The sequence below is a fragment of the Argiope bruennichi genome, chromosome 5, assembly GCF_947563725.1.
Source record: "Argiope bruennichi chromosome 5, qqArgBrue1.1, whole genome shotgun sequence".
Lineage (NCBI taxonomy): Eukaryota > Metazoa > Arthropoda > Arachnida > Araneae > Araneidae > Argiope > Argiope bruennichi.
In genome coordinates this window covers 45,979,058-46,004,542 of record NC_079155.1, presented here as the reverse complement: position 1 = coordinate 46,004,542, position 25,485 = coordinate 45,979,058, and the positions used below count along the sequence as shown (strand labels likewise).

The 25,485-nt window shown below is 35.4% G+C and overlaps 1 protein-coding gene across 2 annotated transcripts in view; it reads right to left on the bottom strand.

Moving 5' to 3' along the window:
- The window catches only part of LOC129968698 (uncharacterized), a 713,943-nt gene that overhangs the window by 297,248 nt on the left and 391,210 nt on the right, over nt 1-25,485 (bottom strand). The window lies entirely within an intron of this gene.

Genomic DNA, 25,485 nt, shown 5'->3' with positions numbered 1-25,485 from the left:
CAGGTAAGACATATGGATCTTTGGTGTGAATTCAACATTTTTACTGAATCTATCTTGCAAATATGTATTTTGGATGCTTTTGTTTCATACGACTGAAACCAAAATTTGACAACGAACTACAGTTGCAGTCACAAGATCACAAACCGAATTTCAATGATTTAAATTATTGCGTTTAAAAGTTATTGCTTTTAGACAGATGTGAAAGCACAGTTGGACAGACTGTCTACCCTTGGATAGGTATGGTTTAAAATTTAATAAGAATCAATACTTTAGATGGTAAATTTGTGCATCAAATTTTATCTACCCACATTTTTATATTTTGTAGTAATCAAGTTCACAGACATCCAGACAGACTTTCTGTTATTAGATTTCGTTCAAAATTTGATAAAATACACAAATCTGGTTGCGAGTCTATGTATTAGATTTGATCCAACAAGCTCAAAATGTTTTTGGGCTATCGGATTCATACATAGATATACACACTTAACTACAAATATGTGTTTTTCGGACTCGTGGAGATCTGAAACTTGGAGATTCATACTACATACATAAAATTTCTAAAACTATCAAATCGCTAAAAATGTCTATACGTTAATTACTCATGAAAACAAAAATACTCTAAAAAAATATTTCGCTAAAATATACATATGAAAAAAAAAAATCCTTGCAGAAAAACACCAAGAAGACAACCCATACATAAAGTAAGAAAGTCTTTGATTGCCTAGCTACTATTCTTTTCGTGCTTTAAAATTTTAACATATAATTACATATCGTTTCCCAGTCTATGTAGTCTCATAGTTTGAAAAAGAGATTTACAGCGATTCTTAATGGACGCCGAATAGACGCCAACACAATGATCGCTGAAATTGGCGATGATGGTTCTATGATGGTTCTGTAAAATGAAAGAATTTTGGGGGTAGGAAGCGAAATCTGGAGATTCTTCTGGAAAATTCCAAACTCTATCGAAAAAACTATGTAAAAGATAGAAGTGGTTCAGTTTATTCACTTTTTGGCTTATTGATCGCGGATTGTGTTCGCCAAGCTTCACTCTTAACCTTATTATGTTGTTTGTTTATGTGTGTTATGAATCTCTATTAGTGCTGATCTTTGCATACACCTGGGATCTATTTTTATTGGGCCCGTCCTTCATATTAACTAGTAGAATAAACTGTTATTTGCCATTATTCAACGTGTTGGCGTTTTTTTTTTTTTTTTACCATACACACATTGGACGATTTCCATAACTGTAATTACAAGTGTGGGGCCGGCGCCCTGGCATAGCGGTAGCGCGTCTTCCCCGGTGATCTGGGCGTCCTGGGTTCGAGTCCCGCTTCGGGCATGGTTGTTCTTCATCTGTTCTATCTGTGAGATGTGTGAATGTGCCCCCCAGTAAAAAGGGGCTGTGCAAGCAAATGTGATGCATGTGTAGCTAAGATATACTCTTGGCCCTAGTTGGCGCTACAAAAAAAAACAAGAGACGCACCCTCGGCTTAAAATACTGATTTGGTCAGCGAGCTTGTTCATGGCAAGTGCCATCAGAAACAACAACAACAAAAGTGCAGGAAAATTATTTACTTATATATTATATATTGGCAGCTGTCTAGCCTTTATCAGTTTGCCAAAATTCAAAATTTAAATAACCATCTAAATAGCGTTTGTGTAGCTTCAATGAAGAATCTTAATCTAAATCATGCAGTGGTTTGAAGATAAGTTTTATGCTTTGAAACAGGAAGGTTTAAAATCCGCATCTATAAATTTTTCTCTGCGTATGTGGTTATAGTACGTGTTAAATTTGATGATGAGGACCAAATGTCTTCACTGTTTCCCATAATTTTGTAAATTAAAAACATATATGTTCTATTTAAAAATTCATTCCGACGTAAATATTAAACAGAAAAGATTTGCAACTGTACCAAAAGTGGATATTTCTTTGTTTTAATATATTAACGTTTAAATATTTCGGTTAATAATTTTTCAAAAACTACAATATAGTATAATAGAAAATTCTGTAATATAATTCTAATACAAAATTCTTAGTTTAAAAAATCGCTCGAACCCAAATTTAAAAAAAATTAACAATCGTTTTTGTTTCATGAAAAATGATATAAAACATGAAATAGCAGTTTGAAGAGTCGTAACTTTACATTTGAGTCACGTAAACACAAAGAGGAGGGAAAAAAAATGACTTTTGCAAAACACAATGTTCGTAAAAATAAATCCATTTCCACAAATGAAAAATCAAAAAAATTTCTAGTCTGATACAATGACGTGATTATAATAAAATATTAGATAAAAGCACGTTAAATAAAAGAAATAGAAATTAAAAGAAGAGAAAACGGATGGAAAAATAAAACACTAATAATGGCTTAAACTGTGAGTATTTCGTTCTTCGATCTGTAAAGCAATAAACAAGAGAGCAAAGATTCTTTCTTTCAAAAAAGTGAACAAGAATGGAAAAAAAAAAAAAACACTTCCACAATGAGCTGACTTCAAATTTTACCACTTTTCTCATCAAACACCAGACGATTCAAAAATACATTCGAAATGCTGCAAGTCAGCTTTCCAACCGAGTCACGTATACGTGAAGACAGAAGGCGGGAAAAAAGTAAAAAAAGGAATTCATCGGTCGTTCGAAGTGGGTTATAGTACCCGTCGTGTTCTGGTGGCTTTCTGAGACAAGGAACACGATCCTGCACGTATTACGGTTATAAGGCGAAGAAAAGAAATCGCAGTTTTAGAATCGACGAATATAAAGAAGAGAATGCCGCTGGTTTTCAAAAGAAAGTGCGATATTTTTTGATCTCTCGTTCGAATGATGGCCGGTTTAAACTGAATATTCCCAGGCAAAAGGAAAAGCAGAACTCTTTTGTTGAGAAATACCACAGAATTTTCTCACCACAAATATTGTTTCCGATATGTTAGTATATTTTGTATCATTGGATTTTAAAAAAAGAACATTATTATTTTTATTTTGTAAAATAGGGTATTTTTTCAAAAATAATTATCTTTTTTTACTTTACAGAATATGAAGTACACAAAGAAAGAATTTTGTAAGTGTCCAGAACTTCAGATTTTGACAAATCTCCATATTTCTGACGCCAAGTTTCCTTGAAGTTCAAAAAATACACTTTTGGAATTTTATTTATCTGCCTGTTACCCTGTGTAAACAAAATACTTAAGAATACTGTGAGCTACGAATGGAATTTGGTATGTATTCTTTACACCAAGATATTTACAAAATTTTGAGCAAAATTCATTTTTAGTAAGTCTGTCAATATGCCTGTATGACAAAATGATAACTACAAAACATAAGAGCCAAATCGATAAACTAGTTTTATTACATATTTAGCAACTAATTAACTTGTTACAATATCTGAAGTGTAATTCCCCGCCAAAATTTAAAGCAAATCTGTAAACAACTTGGCAGCTCTCGATTTTTTTCCCATTCGCTTACGATATGATCATTCGAACATAATTCAAAAAACGCAACTATCTAAATAAATGAGTTTTCAGTGATTTTCAGTTCAGTGATTCAGTGAGTTCAGTGATTTTTACTGAAACTTTAGATCTGAGTCAAATTTTCGATTCAATCTGTGGATTCTTCTGCAATCTGTCAAAATTGAAGTTCGGTTTTCTTCACTATATTGTCACGTTTATAGGCTTAAGAAGAGAACACTTTTGAACAATATCACTTTATTTAAAGTCGACCAAAGACCTCGGTTACTACAAATGAAGCTCTTATATATACATGTAGAATGTTCTAGAACATTCCTAGAACTAACTAAAGAGGAAATGACGTACAAGGATTAAGGAAATTATAATAATTTGAATATTCCAGAAACTTCTGGAAGAACTGAAAGGAAAATAAATTAATAAATAACAAATTTTTTTTCCCGAGGATCGAACCAGCAATCTCTTTGCCCGCAGTCCGATGTCTTATCAACGAGCCACGGAGACATGTGGCTAGCTTCGTTGCATTGCTTCCTCCTCAAGAAAACAGCGTCTCGATGTTATATACGAAGGTCCTTAGAGCGTGATCTTGTCATGGGTCCGGTATAGGGCGGGGTCGTCTTGTGAAAATCCACTTCGTCTAGATCAGGATTCCGTATGTCCTGTCCCACGGTCGTGGAATCTGAAAATATATCCTCTTGGGCTTCTGGAGCGTAGTAGGGCTTCATCCTCAGCACATGAACAATGTCCTTTGACTTACGTCTCCTAGAATTTGGAGCAAAGTCCTGGACCTCGTAAGTGACCTCCGAAAGTTGACGCAGGACTTCATACGGAAAGAAATAATACTTGAGAAGCTTTTCGGAGCGGCCCACCTTCCTTATAGGAATAAAGATCCACACTAAGTCACCAGGCCGATACAGCACTGCGCGATGTTTTGAATTATAATGACGTCGGTCTTTCTCTTGGGCATCAAAGGTGCGGATTCGAGCCAACTGACGCGATTCTTCTGCGCGGGTTACTAGCCCCGTGACATAGTCTTGTCCTGTATCCTCGATTGGGTGATGGAACATAGTATCGAGTGTAGTTTCGGCTTCCCGCCCAAATGTCAGGAAGAATGGAGTATACCCAGTGGTGCTCTGTTTAGCCGTATTATAAGCAAAAGTGACGAACGGCAGAATTAGGTCCCATGTTTTATGTTCGATATCGACGTACATCGACAGCATATCCGCTAACGTCTTGTTGAAGCGTTCCGTGAGTCCATTCGTCTGTGGGTGATAGGCGGTAGTCATCCTATGCACGACGTCGCATTGATTGTTAATTTCGGCTACGAGCTTTGACTGGAAAACTTGACCTCGGTCCGTGATAATGGTTCTAGGGGCTCCGTGAGTTAGAAGAATCTCTTCCACGAAGAACTTTGCTACTTCTGGTGCTTCTGCAGTGGGAATGGCTTTTGTGACGGCGTATCGTGTAAGATAATCCGTACACACGATTATCCACCTATTTCCTTCTTGCGACTTCGGAAATCGACCAAGCAGGTCCATCCCTACACGCTCGAACGGGACTTCGGTTGGAGGTAGGGGAACCAAGTATCCGGGTGGCTTCAGAGGAACCGTCTTTCGTCTTTGGCACTCCCTGCAATGCCTTACGTAATGGCAGACGCTTCGAAAAAGTCGGGGCCAGAAGAACCTCCTCCGAAGACGATCGTACGTCCTTGAAAATCCAAGATGTCCAGCTGTAGGCTCGTCGTGAAAATGACGAAGGATTTCTAACCGTATTTTCTTAGGAATGACTGGAAGCCACTGTTTTCCGGATGGGTCAAAATTTTTCTTGCAGAGTATGTCATTCACTATAGAGAACCCCGAACTTGATAAATCTGGCGACTCCTCGCAAGCCTTGATATGCTGGGCCAGTGATGGATCGCGACGTTGTTCCGACACCAAATCAATCATTGCCGCCAGGGTCTCTGTTTTCAGCACGTTGTCGTCAGGCACAGAATTTCGGGACAGACTATCAGCGTCGGCATGCTTCTTTCCACTTTTGTGAACAATACAGACGTCATATTCCTGAAGCCTCAAAGCCCATCTTGCTAATCTACCAGAAGGATCTTGTAAATTAGCTAACCAGCATAGCGAGTGATGATCCGTAATTATTTTAAAGGACTTCCCAAAGAGATATGGACGGAATTTTGCTATCGCCCATATAACTGCAAGGCATTCGCGTTCAGTGGTCGAATAGTTTCGCTCTGCTTTGGATAGGGTCCTTGAAGCATATGCAATGACTCTTTCCTTTCCGTCTTGCTGCTGGACTAACACAGCTCCAATACCGTACCCACTGGCGTCGGTATGCAGTTCGGTGGGAGCGTCTTCGTCGAAAAGTGCCAACACAGGTTGCGAAGTCAATGCTGATTTAAGGTCTCTGAACGAGTCTTTTTGAGCTTTATTCCAGCAGAATTTAGCGTCCCCTTTTAAGAGCTCTTGAAGAGGCTTAGCCCGAAAACAGAAGTTTTGGATGAACCGTCTGTAATAAGAGCACAGTCCCATGAAACTTCTTACATCGTGCACAGTCTTCGGTGTAGGAAAGTTGGTGACAGCGGACACTTTATCGGGATCAGGTTTCACGCCTTTTCCGGAAACAAGATGTCCAAGTATTTTGATCTCCTTGGCTCCAAAATGGCACTTTTTCGGATTTAAGGTAAGTCCGGCTTCCTGTATGCAAGAAAGTACGCAATGCAGCCGATGCAAATGTTCAGAAAAGGTCTTCGAAAATACAATTATATCGTCCAAGTAGCAGAGGCACATCTTCCACTTTAAGTGACGTAATAAATTGTCCATAGTTCTTTCAAACGTTGCGGGTGCGTTACACAATCCGAACGGCATTACCTTGAGGGGATTCGGATCCGCAGTGATCGGCGTGGTTGATATTTTCTTGTGCTCTTCAAAATATGGCTATAAAATGAAAAATGATGGATAATTTCTGTTGAATGTGATGATCAAGTGTAGCTGAAACCCTGGAGTAACAGGTTTTTGAATTTTATTCCAAAATTTTCTTGACTCCAAATTATTTTTGACTTTCTGAAGTGTAGTTGTGGCAGAAACGCCCACTTGTTTGGGTAGCCATTTTGTTGTTTGTTTACCATTTTAGAAACTGCTATCGATATCTGCGTTCAGTGCATGAACTATTTGCAGGACTCGGATACTGTTCTTCTGTATCGAAAGATTTCTTTATTGTGCAGACTCTTATTTTGTGATTTTTTTTACCCATTTTAAATTCCAATTTATGGAAAGTGTCCATAAATGTGTTGATTATTAGTTGACAACAAAATTGTTTGGAAAATATCAGTTCTCTTTAGTGCATCTAATTAGAAGAAATTCTTGTTACACTTTTGATAGTTTTTTGGTGCAAAAAAAAAATATTGATATTATTTGGACAGTTTTTTTACATTCTTTTCTAATAATTCAAATTTAAAATTGGGAAAGCTTTCCAAACATTTCGTTAAAAGCTTGCTTAAGCTTTACTCTCTGTTGCACTAGAAATTTAGACTTTGTCGGGAAAAAAATGGAATCAGACATAAACAAGACGGATAGGGAACACTTTGCTGATGATAGCGATATTCTAACTGATGATGAGAATTTATTTTACTCGCCAAAAGGAGCGGGAATGATAATCCCCGATACACCAACTCCAATTAAAGGATTTAAAGGATTGACATATAAAGACTTTAAAAAATCATCGGATTCTGATTCAAATGAGATAATTGAACCGTCAATGCAGACGGACAGCAAAATGCAAATGGCCACAAAACGGAAAAAGAAAAATGTAAAAATGAAAACAGGGGAAAATCTCCCTAAAGATAAAAGACCATGCATTCCTCGTAAAGGCAAAGAGAAAGAAAGAAATGATGGTATTGCAAATGCTAAAAAAGCAAAGAATGTAGATGCAAGTGAAAACGAAATACCAGAGGAAAATAAGCAACCCTTTGGACCACTGGGAATTTTGGAAACATTTGAAAATATTATCAGCAAATATAGGATTGAAGGTAACGCGGCTGAAGAATTGAGAGACTTATTTTTGAAAGTTTTGTCAAATTCTTCAGCAACCAAAATGAATTCAACAGATGATAATCATGGACCAACATTCGCAAATGTGGTGAAAAATCTTAACAGTGATGGTATAGCGGGAAAAAAAATTCCATTAAAACCAGGTTTAACGTTTATTAGAAGGATCCAAGCCTCTAAAAAGCTGTTGGGGGAAGAAAGGAATCAAATTCAACAAAAAATAATTAACGCGAATGAAAACGATAATAAAACAACACCATTGCTAAGACCTAAAGCAAACCTGCCTACACTGGTGGTTAGACCAATTACAGAGGAAATTGACACATCGATTAAAATGAGAAAGGCGTTAGAAGCGAATATCAGCCCAAAGGGGATGGAAATTAAAATTATGGGTTTGAAGCCAGCAATGGGAAATGGAGTTCTGATTCAAGTTGAAACACCGGAAATGGTAACAAGGTTAAAAGATGCTATCAACAGTCATACAAATTTGCAAAATGTATGCAAGTCTACTACTCCACAGATAAGAATGCCTCAAATCATTATATATGATGTGGAAAAGAGTGAGAGACCCAGGGAGGAGGAGGAATTGGATTTTCTCAATCAAATCAAGCTAAGTAATGACATAGTAGGGAATATGCGGGTTCTATTTAGGAAAAAAGGAAGAGGCAGCTCGTCTCACTGGGTTATAAGTTTGGACCCCAAAGCGTTCCGAATAATTAAAGATAAAGCAAGATTACAGTGTGGTTTTGGATCGTATAGATTTAGAGAATTTGTGGAACCCCTTAGATGTTTCAAATGTCTCAAATTTGGGCATGCTCGATCTAAATGTATGCAAAAAGAAGATAGCTGCTCCAAGTGCTTGGAAATGCATAACTATAAAAATTGCACAAAGCAAAATCCAGAATGCAGAAACTGTAAAGAATATCGCAAAAGAACAAAAATTATGATTCGAACGGATCATATTGCAACATCGGAGCATTGCCCTGTATTTATCAGGGAGAGAGATCAGTTGATTAAACAGACGAACTATGTATAATAAGCCTTTCAATGATTACTCTTGGCGTGTTATTCAACATAATATAGGTCGGGGTAAATATGCAACAAAGGAACTCCCAAATTTGTTTGGGGACAATATTCCAGATGTTTACTTGTTACAAGAACCATATACAATGAAAGGAAAAATAATAGGACTTCCCCTAGGATGGAGAATAATTTCTCACCCTTACGGGAAGGCGATTATAGCAGTAAGAAACCAAGATATTTCTGTTTTGACAAGATTTACTAGCGAAAACATAGTAGCAGCCAATTTATCAGTGGGAAATAGTGAAATTACTATGGTATCGGCATACTTCCCACCGACTCACAATAAAGAAGAAATCTGCAGAGAACTTGGAAATCTGTTTGAACAGTTGGGGACATCATCCATACTTATTGGAGGAGATTTCAATCTTCATAGTCGACTGTGGGGAAATGAAATTCCCGATCATAGACCACAAGATGAAGCCGGCTCGTTTATAGAATTCATTTTTAAGAAGAACCTTGTTATTTGGAATGATCCAAACTCATTGCCAACGTTCCAATCTGCACGTGGAAGAAGCTGGATTGATGTCACCTTATCAACTAAAGACCTGCATGACAAAGTGATGGGCTGGAAGGTAATCCAAAGTACTTTGAGTGACCATGGCTTTTTGGATTTTCAAATTAATATGGGTGACAAAGTTGTTTCAGCAGAAAGATTTAAATTAAGCAAGTGGAAAATTCGAAAAATTAGTTTTCAAGTGGCTGAAAAATATGCTGATATAAGAGAAACAATGCAAAGGATAAAGACTAAAAAAGATTTAGAAGTATGGGTAGAAGAATTTACAGAATTCATTCAAGGAATTAGCCAAAGATCGAACAGTAAAGAGACAAATCATCTCAGGGTCCCCTGGTGGGACACTGAACTGGAGAAACAAAGAAAACTGACAAGAGCCTTGCGGCATAGATACCAACGATGTAAAAACACTGAAGAGAGAATGAAGAGAAGACAAATTTATAAAAAGAATGAATCAATATACAGAGGGATGTTAAGAAAGAAAAGTATTGAATGCTTTGAAAAGTTATGTAGCGAAATAACGAGAATGAACCCTTTTGAGCTACCTTATAAATTAGCGGCAGATAAAATGAAAAGGAAAACAGTTTTGCACGGTGTCAAAAAACAGGATGCTACAAAAACCAATAATACAAAAGAAACTATAGAAACTATTGTGAGATGCCTTTTCAAAGAGGAACAATCCCAACAAGAAAGTAAAAAGCAGAAGAAAATGAGGAAAAGTATTGAGTTATATAAAACAAAAGAAAAAGATAAAATATTTACAATAAATGAAATAAGAACAACGATTAATAAAATGGCCAAAAAGAAAACACCTGGATTAGACAACATCCCAATGGAGATGCTTGCTGAAATTAACAGAAAGAATCCATTCATACTTTTAGAGTTATACAACAAGTGCCTAGAATTAGGTGCGTTCCCTAATCAGTGGAAGCTAGCAAAACTGATTTTAATTCCTAAAACTAATAGAGACTTAGAGGATCCTAAATCCTATAGACCAATTTGTTTGCTAACCACAGCAAGTAAAATCTTGGATAAACTGATAACTCAAAGAGTACAGCACTTATTAACGGCACAAAATAGACTGCATCATGATCAACATGGTTTTAGATATAACCACTCTTGTGAAATAGCACAAAATGCACTATGGAGTAAAATAAAAGGTGCGATGAATCAAAAACTAAAAACAACAGTTATATCTTTGGATGTAGCTGGAGCATTTGATTCCGTATGGAGGAAAAGCATTTTATATGCCCTTATAAAAATGAATTGCCCGAGCAATCTTTTTGAATTGATTAAAGATTACTTAAATGAAAGGAAATGTATTTACCAAGATGGAGAGAATAATTGGGAATTTATAATGGATAGAGGAGTGCCACAGGGCTCGTGCAGCGGACCGTTATTCTGGAACTTGGTTATGAATTCTGCATTTAAAATCAATCTTCCAGTGAACTGCTTTATGCAGGCGTATGCCGATGATGTGCTACTAATAATCTCGGGAAGAACAAAAGATGAACTGGAAATTAAAGGAAAACAAATAATTCATAGGCTAGTAAAATGGGGCAAAATTCATAAACTTGAGTTTAATGAAAGGAAAACAATTCAAATGCCTATTACATTTGGAGAACGTTTAAAATTAACAGATCCGCCTAACATAAAAATAGGCAATAACAACATAAATGTGTCAAATCAAATTAAGTACTTGGGAGTTACATGGGACAGTAAATTAACATTTACGTCACATTTTAATAAGGTCAAGAAAAAAGTGTATGTATTAACATATAAACTAGTGACAGTTGCGGATAAATTTTATGGAAAAAGGAAATACCATCTAAGAAGAATCTACACTGGGGCGATTGAGCCATTTGTTCTTTTCGGGCACGGAGCATGGGGACATCGGCTAAATCTAAAGAAAATCAGAGAAACATTAAATTCAATCCAACGGCGCCCTCTCATCATTATGTCTGGGGCTTATAGAACCATTTCTACAGAAGCCCTTCAAGTGATAACGGGAATTTTGCCAATGGACCTCAGAGCAACGGAAATTTTCACTAAATTTCAAATAAGAACTTCTAGTAATAAAGTTAAAATAGGAAACAAATGCTTCAGCAAAAATGATTATGAGATGTATTTTGACAAATTCGAACAACATCCTGCAGAATGGTTTATTCACGGTTTTCAAGTTAAAATCCCAGATATGGATGGAATAGAAATTTTTACAGATGGTTCAAAAGATGAAAATAAAGTAGGAGCTGCAATAGTAGTATACTACTATGGGAAAGAGATCGATAAAAGTCTTGTGAAATTATCGAACCATGCCACAAGTTTCCAGGCAGAAGTGCAAGCTTTAAAGATGGCCATTGAATATTGTGAAAGGGTGGAGGACGGACAGAAGTGCTCAATTTTTTCAGATTCTCTCTCAGTCCTACAAGCCATACAATCTTCTCACAATTGTAATAAGGAAATATGGACGATAAAAGAAAAGATAAAAAGTGTAAAAACTAACAAGTGGATAGAGTTGAATTGGGTTAAGGCCCATATTGGGATCTATGGTAATGAAAAGGCGGATCAATATGCAAAGTTGGCGGCACAGAAAGAGGGTGTTGATATGGTTGTCCCCAAATCAAATGGTGTCTTAAAATGGGAAATAAGAGAAGAAATAAAGCTGCAATGGTTTGACAGATGGTATATGTCCAAGAACGGAAGAGTAACTTTCGATTTTATTCCTAATCCAGAAATAAAAATAAGAAGATACCATCCACTGATAATTCAAATTATATCAGGACATGGGAGATTTCCTGCATATTTCCAAAGATTTGGAAGAATGCAGGACAATAAATGCATTTGTGGAGGAATCGGTACTGTTTACCACTATTTAAAGGAATGTATTGAAATTTCGGAGTTAAGAAAAAATCTGAAAATTATAAATAATGACTTAAGTACAGTACTGATGGTACCAGGTAATCTTAAAACTCTGAAGGACATGATGTCAAAAATTGTCAGTTTTTTACCAACTATTTGAGAGTTTGTAGATAAGGCAGAAGGACAATAATTGACCACTTTGTGGCCAATTACCTAGAGGAGAATGTCAGTTTGACAAATCGGTCAATGAAAGGATGGACAATACTCAAGATAGCAGTCGGCCACAACAAATCCTGTCGATACTGCTACGTTCAGTGGTGGCGGGGTGGTCGGCTGTACGCAAGAAGAAGAAGGCATTACCTTGAATTAATACAGCCCTTCACTAGTGATGAAGGCCGTTTTCTCCCTATCTGCCTCGTCCACTTCGATTTGCCAATACCCCGAGTGCAGGTCCATCGATGAGAAGTATTGAGCTCCTTTCAAGCAATCCAAAATGTCGTCGATTCTGGGTAAGGGATAGACGTCTTTTTTAGTAACTCTGTTCAGACGACGATAGTCCACGCAGAAACGCCAGCTGCCATCTTTCTTACGAACTATCACCACTGGAGACGAACATGGACTCTCCGATGGTTGAATAATATCTCGCATCAGCATCTTATCGACTTCGTCGTTGATTATGCGTCGCTCCACTGGCGATACCCGATAAGGTCGTTGGCTGATCGCAGGGTGGTTTCCGGTGTTTATCCTGTGTTTTACGTTGATCTTGCGGTTTTGGCGCTGTGGTCCACCATGGAATGAATCTTGAAAATTTCGCAGCAGATTTTGCATCTGCTTCCGCTGCTCAGCACTCAGGGTCGCGGCCATCATTTGGGAACAGTCGATTGGGTCAGTGTACGTCGAGACTTCCACATCGGCAAATGGAGGCACTTCGGTCAGAGTATTTAGGCCGTCGGTGCTGAAAGAATTAGCGTAACCAACACACATGCCTCTTGGGATGTAGCGTGCTTGTGTTTGCCCGTTGGCCACCCAGAGCATACCCTTGTTTTGGAAAAAAGAGGCTATAGTGGAGGGAATGGCAATTCCTTGATTGATGCTTAGACTTTTATTCCCTTCCACAACTAAATCAGTGGCTTCATGTACGTCCGGTGATTGCACTATAATACGTTTGAAGGAACAACCAGGTATGATAAAGTCCGAAACGGCATACAAGTTGAAAGTCTGAGGCGCCGTCTGTTCTTGAAAAACGTCATCAAATGCGAGTTCAGCTCGGCCACAGTCCAAGACAGCTTGTGATGCTTTTAAGAAGTCAAAACCCAAAATGATGTCATGGCTGCAATTCGGCATAACAATGAACTGGTAGGGCTGTGTTCGGTCATTTATGGTAAGTTGAAAGACACAAGTTCCTAACGGCTTTGCATAATTGCCATCGGCGACCTTCAGAATAATGTTTTCCGAGTCGCTGAACATGACTTTCCGCCGTTTCCGCCGGTATGCTTCGGAGACGACAGAAAAAGATGCACCAGAGTCTACCAGCGCTTTGCCGGGATGGTCGTCAAGAAGAACGTCGATGCGATTCTCGCGCAATTTAGCGGCAAATGGAGGATTCTGAGAAATCGCGGCCTCACCTCCAACACAGGTCGCGGAACTTAGTTTTCCTCATTTCGGCGGTTCGGCGACTGGCTATATCTTCTGTAGGGAGACGGCGATCTATAACGGCGGGTAGGCGATCGTCCTCGACTCGGACTTGGTGAAGGATTTCTGCCCGTTTCTCGATTGATGTCAGCGGTACGATTGTATGTCCGGTAAGATGTAGCGTCACGTCTGTCGTTCTTGAATTGGTCAACAAATGAAGATCTTCTATCTCTGCAATAGCGTACTACGTGACCTGGGCGGCCGCAATGGAAACAGACTGGCCGATTGTCGGTGGTACGCCATACGTCGGTTTTCCTCGGCATCTGGTTCTGTTGAGGCCATGAAGTCTGGGCAGGCCTACTATATATTGGTTGCATGCGGCGTTTAGGTGCTTGAGCGACTCTTCCCAAGTTTTCACGAGATATAGGAGCCAACGATTGCTCGATTTCCTCTCGTACGATGCTTTCGATGGATTGTAGTTCGGAATATTGGCTTTCGACTTGTGGTGCAGTCATTCTTTGTATTTCTTCCCGAACAATTTTGCGTATCAGCGATGTTAACGGTTGCTCCTCGTCCACGGAAGCTATGGGAATAACATTGGGTAAACGAGAAAACTTCTGACGTCTAATTCTTTTTTGTTGCATTTCCTCGATGTACTGGCAACATTTAATGAAATCGACTGTCGTTTTTACCTCTTTAGGTAACAGTGCCTGGTACACATCTTCTGCGACTCCTTTCATTAGGTGGGACACTTTTTCTTCGTCGGACATGTTTGGATCTATTTGGTTGCAAAGTCCTAGTACGTCTTGAATATAGGATTGTGTAGCTTCACCAGTATTTTGCGCTCGGCCTTTCAGACGATCTTTTGCTCGCCTTATATACAGTTGGGTGTCACCAAAGGTTTTTGTCAGTTCTTCTTGAAATTCGGCCCACGAGTTCAGTTTATCTTCGTTATTATCAAACCAAGTCCGGGCGGTCCCATCCAGGAAAAAATATACATTAGCTAAGCAAAGTGTGTCATCCCATTGATTAAATTTCGATACTCTAAGGTATTCTTTCATCCATTTGGTCGGATCTTGTCCAGGATCCCCTGTAAAAATTGTTGGCTTTTTAGGCTCCCTTATTAGGGCAGGAGAAATCAGAATAGGTTGAGGTTTTTCTTCTCCTTCCGGCATTTCCGTGCGATTGGGTAGTTTTCGTGGGGCAACAACGAAAGGTCCAAATTCCGGAGGAAGATTTAAGAGTCTGCGGCTTCGCCGTATTTCTTCCGCTTCCAGACTGAGAAGTTACCCGGCGCCTCCACCAAACTTGTCACGTTTATAGGCTTAAAAAGAGAACACTTTTGAACAATATCACTTTATTTAAAGTAAACCAAAGACCTCGATTACTACAAATGAAGCTCTTATATATACATGTAGAATGTTCTAGAACATTCCTAGAACTAACTAAAGAGGAAATGACGTAAAAGGATTAAGGAAATTATAATAATTTGAATATTCCAGAAACTTCTGGAAGAACTGAAAGGAAAATAAATTAATAAATAACAATTTTTTTTTTCCCGAGGATCGAACCAGCAATCTCTTTGCCCGCAGTCCGATGTCTTATCAACGAGCCACGGAGACATGTGGCTAGCTTCGTTGCAATATTACGAAGCACAAAATACTCATACTAGGAACACTGAAAATAAAAATCTGAGCACTTATATTATCTATAGCTTTATAAAATGGCAGCAGTTTTTAAGCAGGTAAGAGGAGAATATCATCTTTATTAAGCAGTATACCAGAATATAAAGAGTGACCAGCTGATTTGAAAAGCATTATTTTCGTAAATTACATGATGAAAAAAATCATAATTCAGACAATGCAACGACTGATGCAATCAACCCAGATGAAGAAAAAAACAGACAAATCAAATCTAAAGCAATATTATGTTACCAGGTTTCGGATAAAACGCTCCACATTTCAGAGTTTATTTCATAAAGGCCCAACTATCGACCAAACTTGCCAGCAAATTTGAACATCTTATTAAAAATTTCGCAAGATTATCAAAATTGAAAATTTAGCTTTTCAAAGAAAGAACTTTTGTTTGATTCATAACATTGGTAAAACTATTTGATGAAACAACTAAATAAATTTGAATTTCATTACAATAAAATAAATTGTGACAAATTATGTAAAAATTAATTTTGAAAACTTTATATAAATATTAGCCTCCAGGCGCTCTCAAGGGACCTAAATAAAGAGTGAAGTAAAATCTTGATAATCTCCATTTTCTTAAATATGCAAAAAGTTTACCAGTATCAACGGTTAAAAAATTGTAAGACATTTGAAATCAACAAAGCTTTTACATCCTGTATATTTCAAAAGAAATTATTATAAGAAAATAAACTTTGCTTCTGAAATACTTTATTTCCATATATTTATGTGTTTTAAAGATTTGAAATAATAGAATGCATCCTATTTTAAATATAATGTTAGGTTATTTCGAATTGTTTTGATTTTTTTTTAATCACAGTGATATTTCAAGACTTTTTAAAAGATGCGAATTATATTTTCAATCATTAATTCAATTTTGTGACATTAACAATTATTATTCGCAGACAAATTAAAACAAATAAAGCTGAGCGGGATTGAAATGTTATATAAATATCTCCGGATAAGTCGGAGTTCTATGAACTCGTTTCTTTGCCCTTCAGTACCAAGAGACAAAGTTTTTATATCAAAACTCACTGTTATAATACGTGTTTTCTCACTTCTTATTGAGTACTAAGCCCTCCATTTATCTCAATATCTCTCCAATTATCTCTATTTATATCGCGGTCCGGTGAATCATAGAAGCAGTTGTCGGTAACGTGTCAAGTTAAATAGAAGGCTCTGTACTGGTAGTTTATATACTGCACTGCACATTTCAAGAATCTTCACTGTGGTACACTTAAAGAAACATTAAGCCTACCCCAAGAACAATTTACAAATACTGGGACGTAAGGCGCGGTTATAATCAGGAACAGCGGCAACAATTGAGGTCCGTTTCACAATGAACAACGAGCAGAACGCTGCTCTTTTGCTGCCACTACTTGTATTTTGCATACCACACATAGGAGGATCGTAGCAGACGCCAGCTTCCAATGCCTTAGCAATGCTACCAATGCAACGCCTTGCTTTCCTCATTTAATTACGATAAAGGAAAAACTAGGACGGATAGTACGCAAGCTGTATAGTCACGAACCGGGTACTGAGGAGTGTACTGTATTTCTCTATGTATATAAGAAATGCTTGTGAATGAATAACGGTACTTTCAGAAGTCTGAAACATCTTTAACATCTATCACTATGTGAATAACTATGGCTTTTGATGGAATTGCGGTGTATAAATGGTTAATTTGGCGAGATAGTGTTAAATTCCTTCTCTTCTCCTAAATATATGTACCGGATTTCATCCCAAGGTATTTCTTTTTACGCAGATATTTGAAGTTTCATGTTTTGAAGTTTTGAAACATAGAAGTAGTTGCCGGTAGCGTGTCGAATTTAAACAGAAGGCTCTGTACTGGTAGTTTATATACTGCACTGCACGTTTCAAGAATCTTCACTGTGGTACACTTAAAGAAACATTAAGCCTACCCCAAGAACAATTTACAAATACTGGGACGTAAGGCGCGGTTATAATCAGGAACAGCGGCAACAATTGAGGTCCGTTTCACAATGAACAACGAGCAGAACGCTGCTCTTTTGCTGCCACTACTTGTATTTTGCATACCACACATAGGAGGATCGTAGCAGACGCCAGCTTCCAATGCCTTAGCAATGCTACCAATGCAACGCCTTGCTTTCCTCATTTAATTACGATAAAGGAAAAGCTAGGATGGATAGTACGCAAGCTGTATAGTCACGAACCGGGTACTGGGAAGTGTACTGTATTTCTCCATGTATATAAGAGATGCTTGTGAATAAAGAAGGATACTTTCAGAAATCTGAAACATCTTTCGTTGCTATCACTATGCGAAGACCTATAGCTCTTGGCGGAATTGTGGTGTATAAATGGTTAGGTTGGAGAGATAGTGTTGAATTCCCTCTCTTCTCATAAATATATTTACCGGATATCGTCCCAAGGTATTTTTTTTTACGCAGATATTTGAAGTTCCATGCTTTGAGGTTTTGAAACATAGAAATAATTGCCGGTAACGTGTCGAATTAAAATAGAAGGCTCTGTACTGGTAGTTTATATACCGAATTGTAAGAATTCATTAGAGAAAAAGTAAGTTAAAGGATATAAACTGTTCACATTTTAACATGAATTATGTACACTTCTTAATATACTAAAAAAACATTGAGAATCATACTTCAAGAACAATTTCAAATCTTGTTCGTACTTTATAGTTATAATCAAGAACAGCGGTAACAACAAAGGTCAGTTACACACTGACGAAACAATGGACAACGAGCAGATCAACTTGCATTTTGCAATCCATACGTAGGAATATCGTAGCAGACGCTCGCTTTAATACCTTGACAATGTTGAAAATGCAGAGTTTAGCCTTCCTGAATTAATTACGATAAAGAAAACTAAGCCGGATAGTCACGAACGCGGATACTCGGGAGTGCATTGTAAAAGGGATGTTATTGGACATGGTTTTTTAAATCAGTATAGAAACAGAAAGTATAATTATTATGTTGAGATAAAAGAGAAAAATACATTTTATACCCAACCGGAATAATCACCCAAAAACGTTTTTTGCGTACTCTTTAATAAAGCGGTCGTCTTCATAAAATTGCAAAACTCGAAAAATGCCGTGAATTCCATGAGTATTCAGTTTTATTTTCTCGCATTTCAACATTTTATGCTTCATAGTATATTGACATAAAAAAAATTATGAATTTGGACATCTTTCTACCGCGGATTGAAACAAAAACTAGCATATGACAAAGGATCATGCACCGAATTTCCTTTATTTAAACTTTTAAGTTTTTGAGTTCTCATGTTTATTTATACGAAAAAGCAAGACCAACAAGCGGTCAAATCCTTGACAAATTTGACTTATATATGGTAACAAAATTGACATACATAATAAAATAAAAAAATTTATTTATATATAATTAAATAAAAAAATTATTTGCATATGATAAAATAACAAAATTATTTGCATATAATAAAATAATTTGCATATAATAAAATAATAAAATTGATTTATATGGATTATTAAAATTATTTCATTTGGGAATATTAAATATTTTCACGCTATTTTATATTAACATCTTTTTACATTAATATTATAGCACCATTTTACATTCACGTTATTTTATATTAAATTTTACGTTTATACTATTACGTTTTTATTATTTTAGTTTATAATAATACGTTTATTTGTGAAGGTACAGGCCAAAAGACTATCAAATCTTTGACGGGTCTGACTTATATAAATATTAACAAAATTAGCATACATAATCAAATGAAATGATTTATATATAATAAAATATTAATAAAACTGACTTATACATAATTAAAATTTCTTTTGCGAATAATAAATACCTTAATTTATAATCAAATTTTTAAAAAATGTTTGGTATATTTCAAAAGAAAGTTCTATTTTTCAATTCCTACTATTAGTTCACACTCTCCCTATATATATATATATATCTATATATCTTGTTCAAATTTTCAGTCATTAATAAAAAACTTTTTATTCATCCACTCAAGTACAAATACATTTTTTTAAACTTGTAGTGGATGACACTTGATGTAAATACAGTTTTTTTCAAATATTAATTAATTAATTAAAATTGTCCAGTAATTTCTATTTGGTCGCCAAACTCTCTAAATCCGTTGCCAAATGGTCGCCAAATTTGTCGCCAAGCTCCGAGATTATTGAGGCGATACTCGATCATAAATAATATAAGATATATTTAAATAATAAAAAGTAACTAAAATATTTTTGTTGTTGTGTTGTTGATCTAAGTAGGAATTGACTTTAATTCTTTTTATATATTACTTGTTAAAAATGAAAACACTTTTTAAAGGACAATAAGCACGAAATGATCCCTAAAACTCTGAGAAATATGCAGTTTATTGATAATTGCATATATCTAGTCGTCTGAGAAGTATAAACATTTCTCTATTCATTAACAACGTTCTTTATATAGCATTTCTCTAGCGCATCAGCACATTGACTTCAAGTAAGAAAACAGCTCGGTGTTGATTGCAAAACAAGACACATATTACGAGTTATCTCGTAAAAACTTTATGTTACATAAATGTCTTTTGGGATCGGAAGTCTGAAATCTGTCTTGGCGGTCAACGTATGACAGTGGCAAACTATATAATACATACAAAAACGATACTATTAAAATTTTAATAAAAGTATCTTTTTTAAATAAAATAATATTTCATAAAACTTAATTTAAAATAATTAAAATATATTTATTTGTAATATTAATGGCAACATCCTTCCGTAATATAACGCAAAATAGATTGGAGCGTTTAAAATTATGGGTAGCTTGACAACCAATGATTGATTACTACTGGTATTTAAAAAAATTATGATTAAATATTTACCTAAATGGCAATGAATTTTCGACATTAAGACTAAATAAATCCTGGATAAATAATAGAAATAAAGCATTCTAAAATAATTTAGTGGAACGAGGGGTATAAAAAAAACGATAGTTAAATATTTGTTTAAATGATAGTTTCGACAATAAGTAAATAATTCCTGGATAAATAACAGAAATAAAGCATATTAAAATAAATTAGATAAACGACTAATATAAAAAAAACTGTTATTAAACATTTTCCTAAATGGCAGTGATTTTCGACAAGTAAATAAATCGAAGATAAATAATAGAGATAAAGCATTTTAAAATAAATTAGATGAAAGAGCATAAACGTTCTCCTAGGAAAGCGCGGACCATTAAATCATGAACACATTTAACGGTCTTAAAAGCCGTAAATCTCCATATCGTGGGATAGGGACATGAAAAACATGACAGAGCAAAGGAAACTGCAGTTCAGTCCATTTCCCGGATGCTTCAGAAACCGTGAAGATATTGGAAAAGAATTATAGCCATGAATTGCAGACATTCGATTGTTTGAAAACACGCACAAACATGATACACAGTAAGTGTCGGATTCATAATTTTACGGCGGTTACCGACATTTATTCCACTTTAAAGTCTTGAATTATTGGTTTCCTTGACGTCAATGCCAGATGCGTGACATTTTTTAGTAAAAAAATATTCATAAGGTCACAAGTAGAATTGGGAAAGAATTCTATCAGTTTAGGAAAAGTTGGGTGATAAAAATAATAGAATAAAATTTTTATTTGATATAAGTTTCAAATCTAGTTTGGATTATCCAAGAATTTTATATGTTTTCAGTAAGTGGTGCACTTAAAGTATCATATATCGCAGATTTTTAAGCTTCCACGGTACGTGATTTTTTGCTACTTTTATCAAAATTCAGGGATAGTATCTATGTACGAAAAAGCTGAGCCCTAGATTTATCCATGGATTTATTACCATGACTTCATAAAACTGTAAAAAATTTATGCACCAATAAAATCATTCATATAAAAAAATTATTATTTTTGCATTCTAACTTGTTTACACTTGCATGTATTCAAATGGTAAATAAGAGTACACTTAAAATTACTAATAGGAAAATTCGATTATATTATCAATACTTTTTGACTGAGTTTCAAGATAAGAATTTTGTTATGCTACGAGAACTCCATAAAAGACAACATCGATGTTAAAAGCACTCTATATCTAATAGTTCCAGAAACAATTTTTGTCACTATTTTCTCTCATTTTAATAGATTCTCTTGTTATCTCTTGCATGTGCGTTTACTCTCACCGAGGAGCACCTCAGATATGAGGATGAAAATTTTTCGGCATGGTGGTTGGCTCACCACCCGCATGGGTGCAGAAATGGGGGAGATCGACTACCTCTTACAGATGACGGGATGTGCTTCTTATGGGTAGGATTGTACCGTGGCCGGTGATGGTTCTTAGGACTCAATCTCAGTTCCCGCCAATGCTGTCGCGGCGTCACGGTCATTCAGATGTATTCGTGTTCCTCAGGGTGGGGCGGAGTTATCAATTTGTGATTATGCTCCTTTCAAATACTTTTCCAGAAAACTGCACCTTATTGTTACGTTGGACGCAAGATATGTCTATCTCTAAAAGCTTATGCAAATTGAGCACATTCTTATTAGTACTGTGGCTTACATGCTTAATTTCAATATATTCGTTATTACCACTCTAGGCTGTTAATCGGGCACATTTTTCGCGATGTATTAATTGCTGTAAAGAAGGGGGACGCTATCTATTCAGATAGGTATGAATCACAGATAATTCACCTAGCGACCAGCGGTTATATTTCTTGCAGAATGAGGGACTGAGACAATTCCAGTTCGCACTGTTAGCAAACAACTGTTTGATAAATGCCTGAAAGGTCTGAATGATATTTTTATGATGAGTCAATTTTGTACTCCATTCCTAAGTGGCATCTTTTTTTTCTATATTGCTGTAAATAAGTATATATTTTATTGTCTTGGATAGAATGCTCCCTTTTTCCTAAGACTGTTTTTCTCCACCTTTTTTTTATTTCTTCGTATACGAACATAAATACATTTGGTATTGCAATAGTAAAAAACTTGAGAGTTTGACGTATCTTCGTGTTTCATACCTCTTTGAATTTGTAAAATACATTTTTTGGAATTATATATGTCTATCTGTACAAATTGTACTTCAAAAGCACCTTGATCTAGGCGTATGAAAATTGGAAAGTAATCGTTGACACCAAAATTTCTAGATTTCTATCAAAATTTTGACGTAAAACGTTGAAACAAAGTTTTTCATCCATATGCATGTGAAATATATATATGAATAAAAACACTTATAGCATAGCATTCATAAGCATCATTATCTATATTATAATGTGACGTCATGCATTTTTTTCTCCCTTTACGATTCGAAATGTAAAGGTGAGGCACATCTTCTGTAGGATTTATAACCATAGACAGATTCCATTAAGGTAAACCTTCGTCGAATGCAAATTTGTAAAACGTGATTTTGCATATATCTCTTATATTAATATTTCAATTTAAATTGTCTAGCTTTAAAACATTCTCACATGCAGTACTCTGCAGAATGTAAATATTGAATGCGCTCTGGCACCATCTATGGTTAGAAGTTTTCCACAGTTTTGAAAGATTTCTATCGACTGGCTGGAGAAATTGTACAAATTCTCAAATGTAAATAGCAGAAAAGATTTCTAAGATATGGATGAATCAAAAGACGAATTAATACAGAAAGAATAAGATCGAAAAATGATAAATGTAGAATCTAATGACGTCGTTACAGTATCCTACAATAAAAACAGCTTCAGTGAAAAAGATAATAAAGCGTCTAGAACTTAGAAGTAGTTAAAGGAATAGTTAAAAATAGCACAGGTACTGTCTGGCTTTACAATGAAATGAAAACACAATGAAGAAAGAAGAATACACTTTATGAAAGTCAATGAGAATGCTATAGCTTCTTATTGTAAAACTTATAAAGAATAACGTCGGCCATTGCCCTAGGCAAAAACTCACCAGCTCCCACAAAATATAATTCTATAATGACTTACTTATTAAGGTGTACGTACACACTAGAAGATTTTTTTTTTAATTTTAACTTTAAAAGTCCAGTTTTTTCACAGTAGGTCATTAATATATGTTAAAACTCATTTCAGGGAGAAAAAACCATATTACACTAATTATTAATTAATTAAATAATATTTAATGAGCTAATTAGCCTATTTTTTGAAACATGATATCTTAAATTCTAATCTGTACAGACACACAATTCTAGTTGGAAATGATGCCTAATATTATTCTTCATGTTGTATGCCTCAATCAAGTTATAAAAATATATAGGGTTTTTTTTCCCATCAATGATGAATAGAAAAAGCGAGATTGTTTCTGTAATTTTAACTTTTAAATAGCTATTTATTTCTGTAAATATAACTTTGATTGACGCACAAAACATCCGCTATTTCATACAGATTATTTTGATATATAAATAATTGTATTTGGTTCATTTCTTGTACAGTTATGATTGTTTGAATGAAGCAACAGAGGGAAAATAACATTCTTCATAAAAGGAGTTTTAAAAAATTCGTAACAAGAGTTTTTAATGACAGCACCTCAAGAAAAATAATTATAACTCGAGAAATATTTCGAATATTGACATCTTGGTATCGTTTGAAAGCTAAAGGATCAGAGAACATTATTAAGCAATAAAAAAAATATTCGGTATTTTGAACGATTTTCGAAGTTTCAAGTATGTACATACATCTTAAGCAATAATAAAAATCCTTTCAATTAATATTTTTTCGGTTTCCTCTTTAATATCGCAATAATAGTTAGTATTGTCTTAATCATACATTGTAATGTTGCAAGTATGATTGAAATGCATTTGGATGAAGATACCCTCATATTTAGGTTAATTAAAAGCTTTTATTTTTTCAGTACATAGCACACGGACACATCACATCACAAGAATACTTATAAGAAATACATAAAATACATTTTCACATGTACAACTACTGGAGGAAGGAATTCTTTCTTAACGTCAACGCCACACCAGGACGTTAGCAGTTGAAGTCAAACGGACTGTTACAACATACTTTTTTACTTTATCATATATGATGTTCTTTTGGTTTGCTAAGCAGTTGTTCTCGTAAATTAATCGGTTTTGCTTCATCGTATGCAAAGTATTATACAAATAGAAAGTCTTGCAATCCCCCAAAATATTTATCCTCGAGATTTTGATGAATGCCCATCCTTCGGAACCCTCGAATACTATATTTTTGGAATTATGTCAGTCTGTCTGTGATCACAAAAACTTCAAAGCACCTTGAGTTAGAACAATGAAATGTGTTGTTTAATCTTAGCTCCATATTTGAAGATTTATTTTAAATTATGCATGAAATATCGGTGATTTTTATTGAAATATGGGTAGACAAGTTTGTCTGTCCGTATGCTTCCGGGCATGCCAACTCAAAAACACAAAGAGAATAATGGATGAAGTTTGCCTTATAGAAACTTAGTAGTACTTATAACTATAGATATATATTAAATTTTATAGCAATTCATCAAACGGGGGGCGGTATATTTGTTTGTATGTATATTTACATGTATGTAAACACTAACTTAAAAACTCAACGACTTAGATTCAGTTAGTTGAATTGAAGCTAACATTTTTGTCAAATCTTGATTCAATTGATGGAAAGGAAGACATCAAAAATGCATATTCAGTGTTCTTCATTATGACGCTCAAAACACGCCTTATTGCGTCACTACACGTAGAAGTTCAAAGGAGGGTCACTGATATTTCCAGACTGCCATGACTTTTAACTGTTTACCTTCAAGTTAGCTGTACATTCTGTGGTTGTAGAAGAAGATAGGAGAACAGAAAAGAAAGCACTGATTACTTAAGTATATAGCAAAGTTGAAGGGAAAACTACTCCCGCTGGTTTAATCTGACAATTTCTTTCAAAGAATGTCAATTTTGTGGGATGCAAATTTACCGTGGTTGCAATGTATAAATGGCTTAACCCTTAATCTCGGTAAGAATTTAATGTATTTACTAATAAAAATTTTGGAAGCTTTCTCAAGCAGATGTATGCAAATATTGTTTTGTAATACATAACACACAAAATAACTCAACAAACTTCAGAAGAATTTGCCTATCACTGTCTTAATAAACAGTACTTTTCTCTAAGGTTATAGACGATTTTTATATTCAACGAGCGAGAATAATCCCCCCAAAAGTTTTTGCCTTATTCTGTAATAAACTTGTCATGATAGGGAATGCCCTGCGTGGCAAGGCGTACAATAGTTAATATATATTAACTTTTG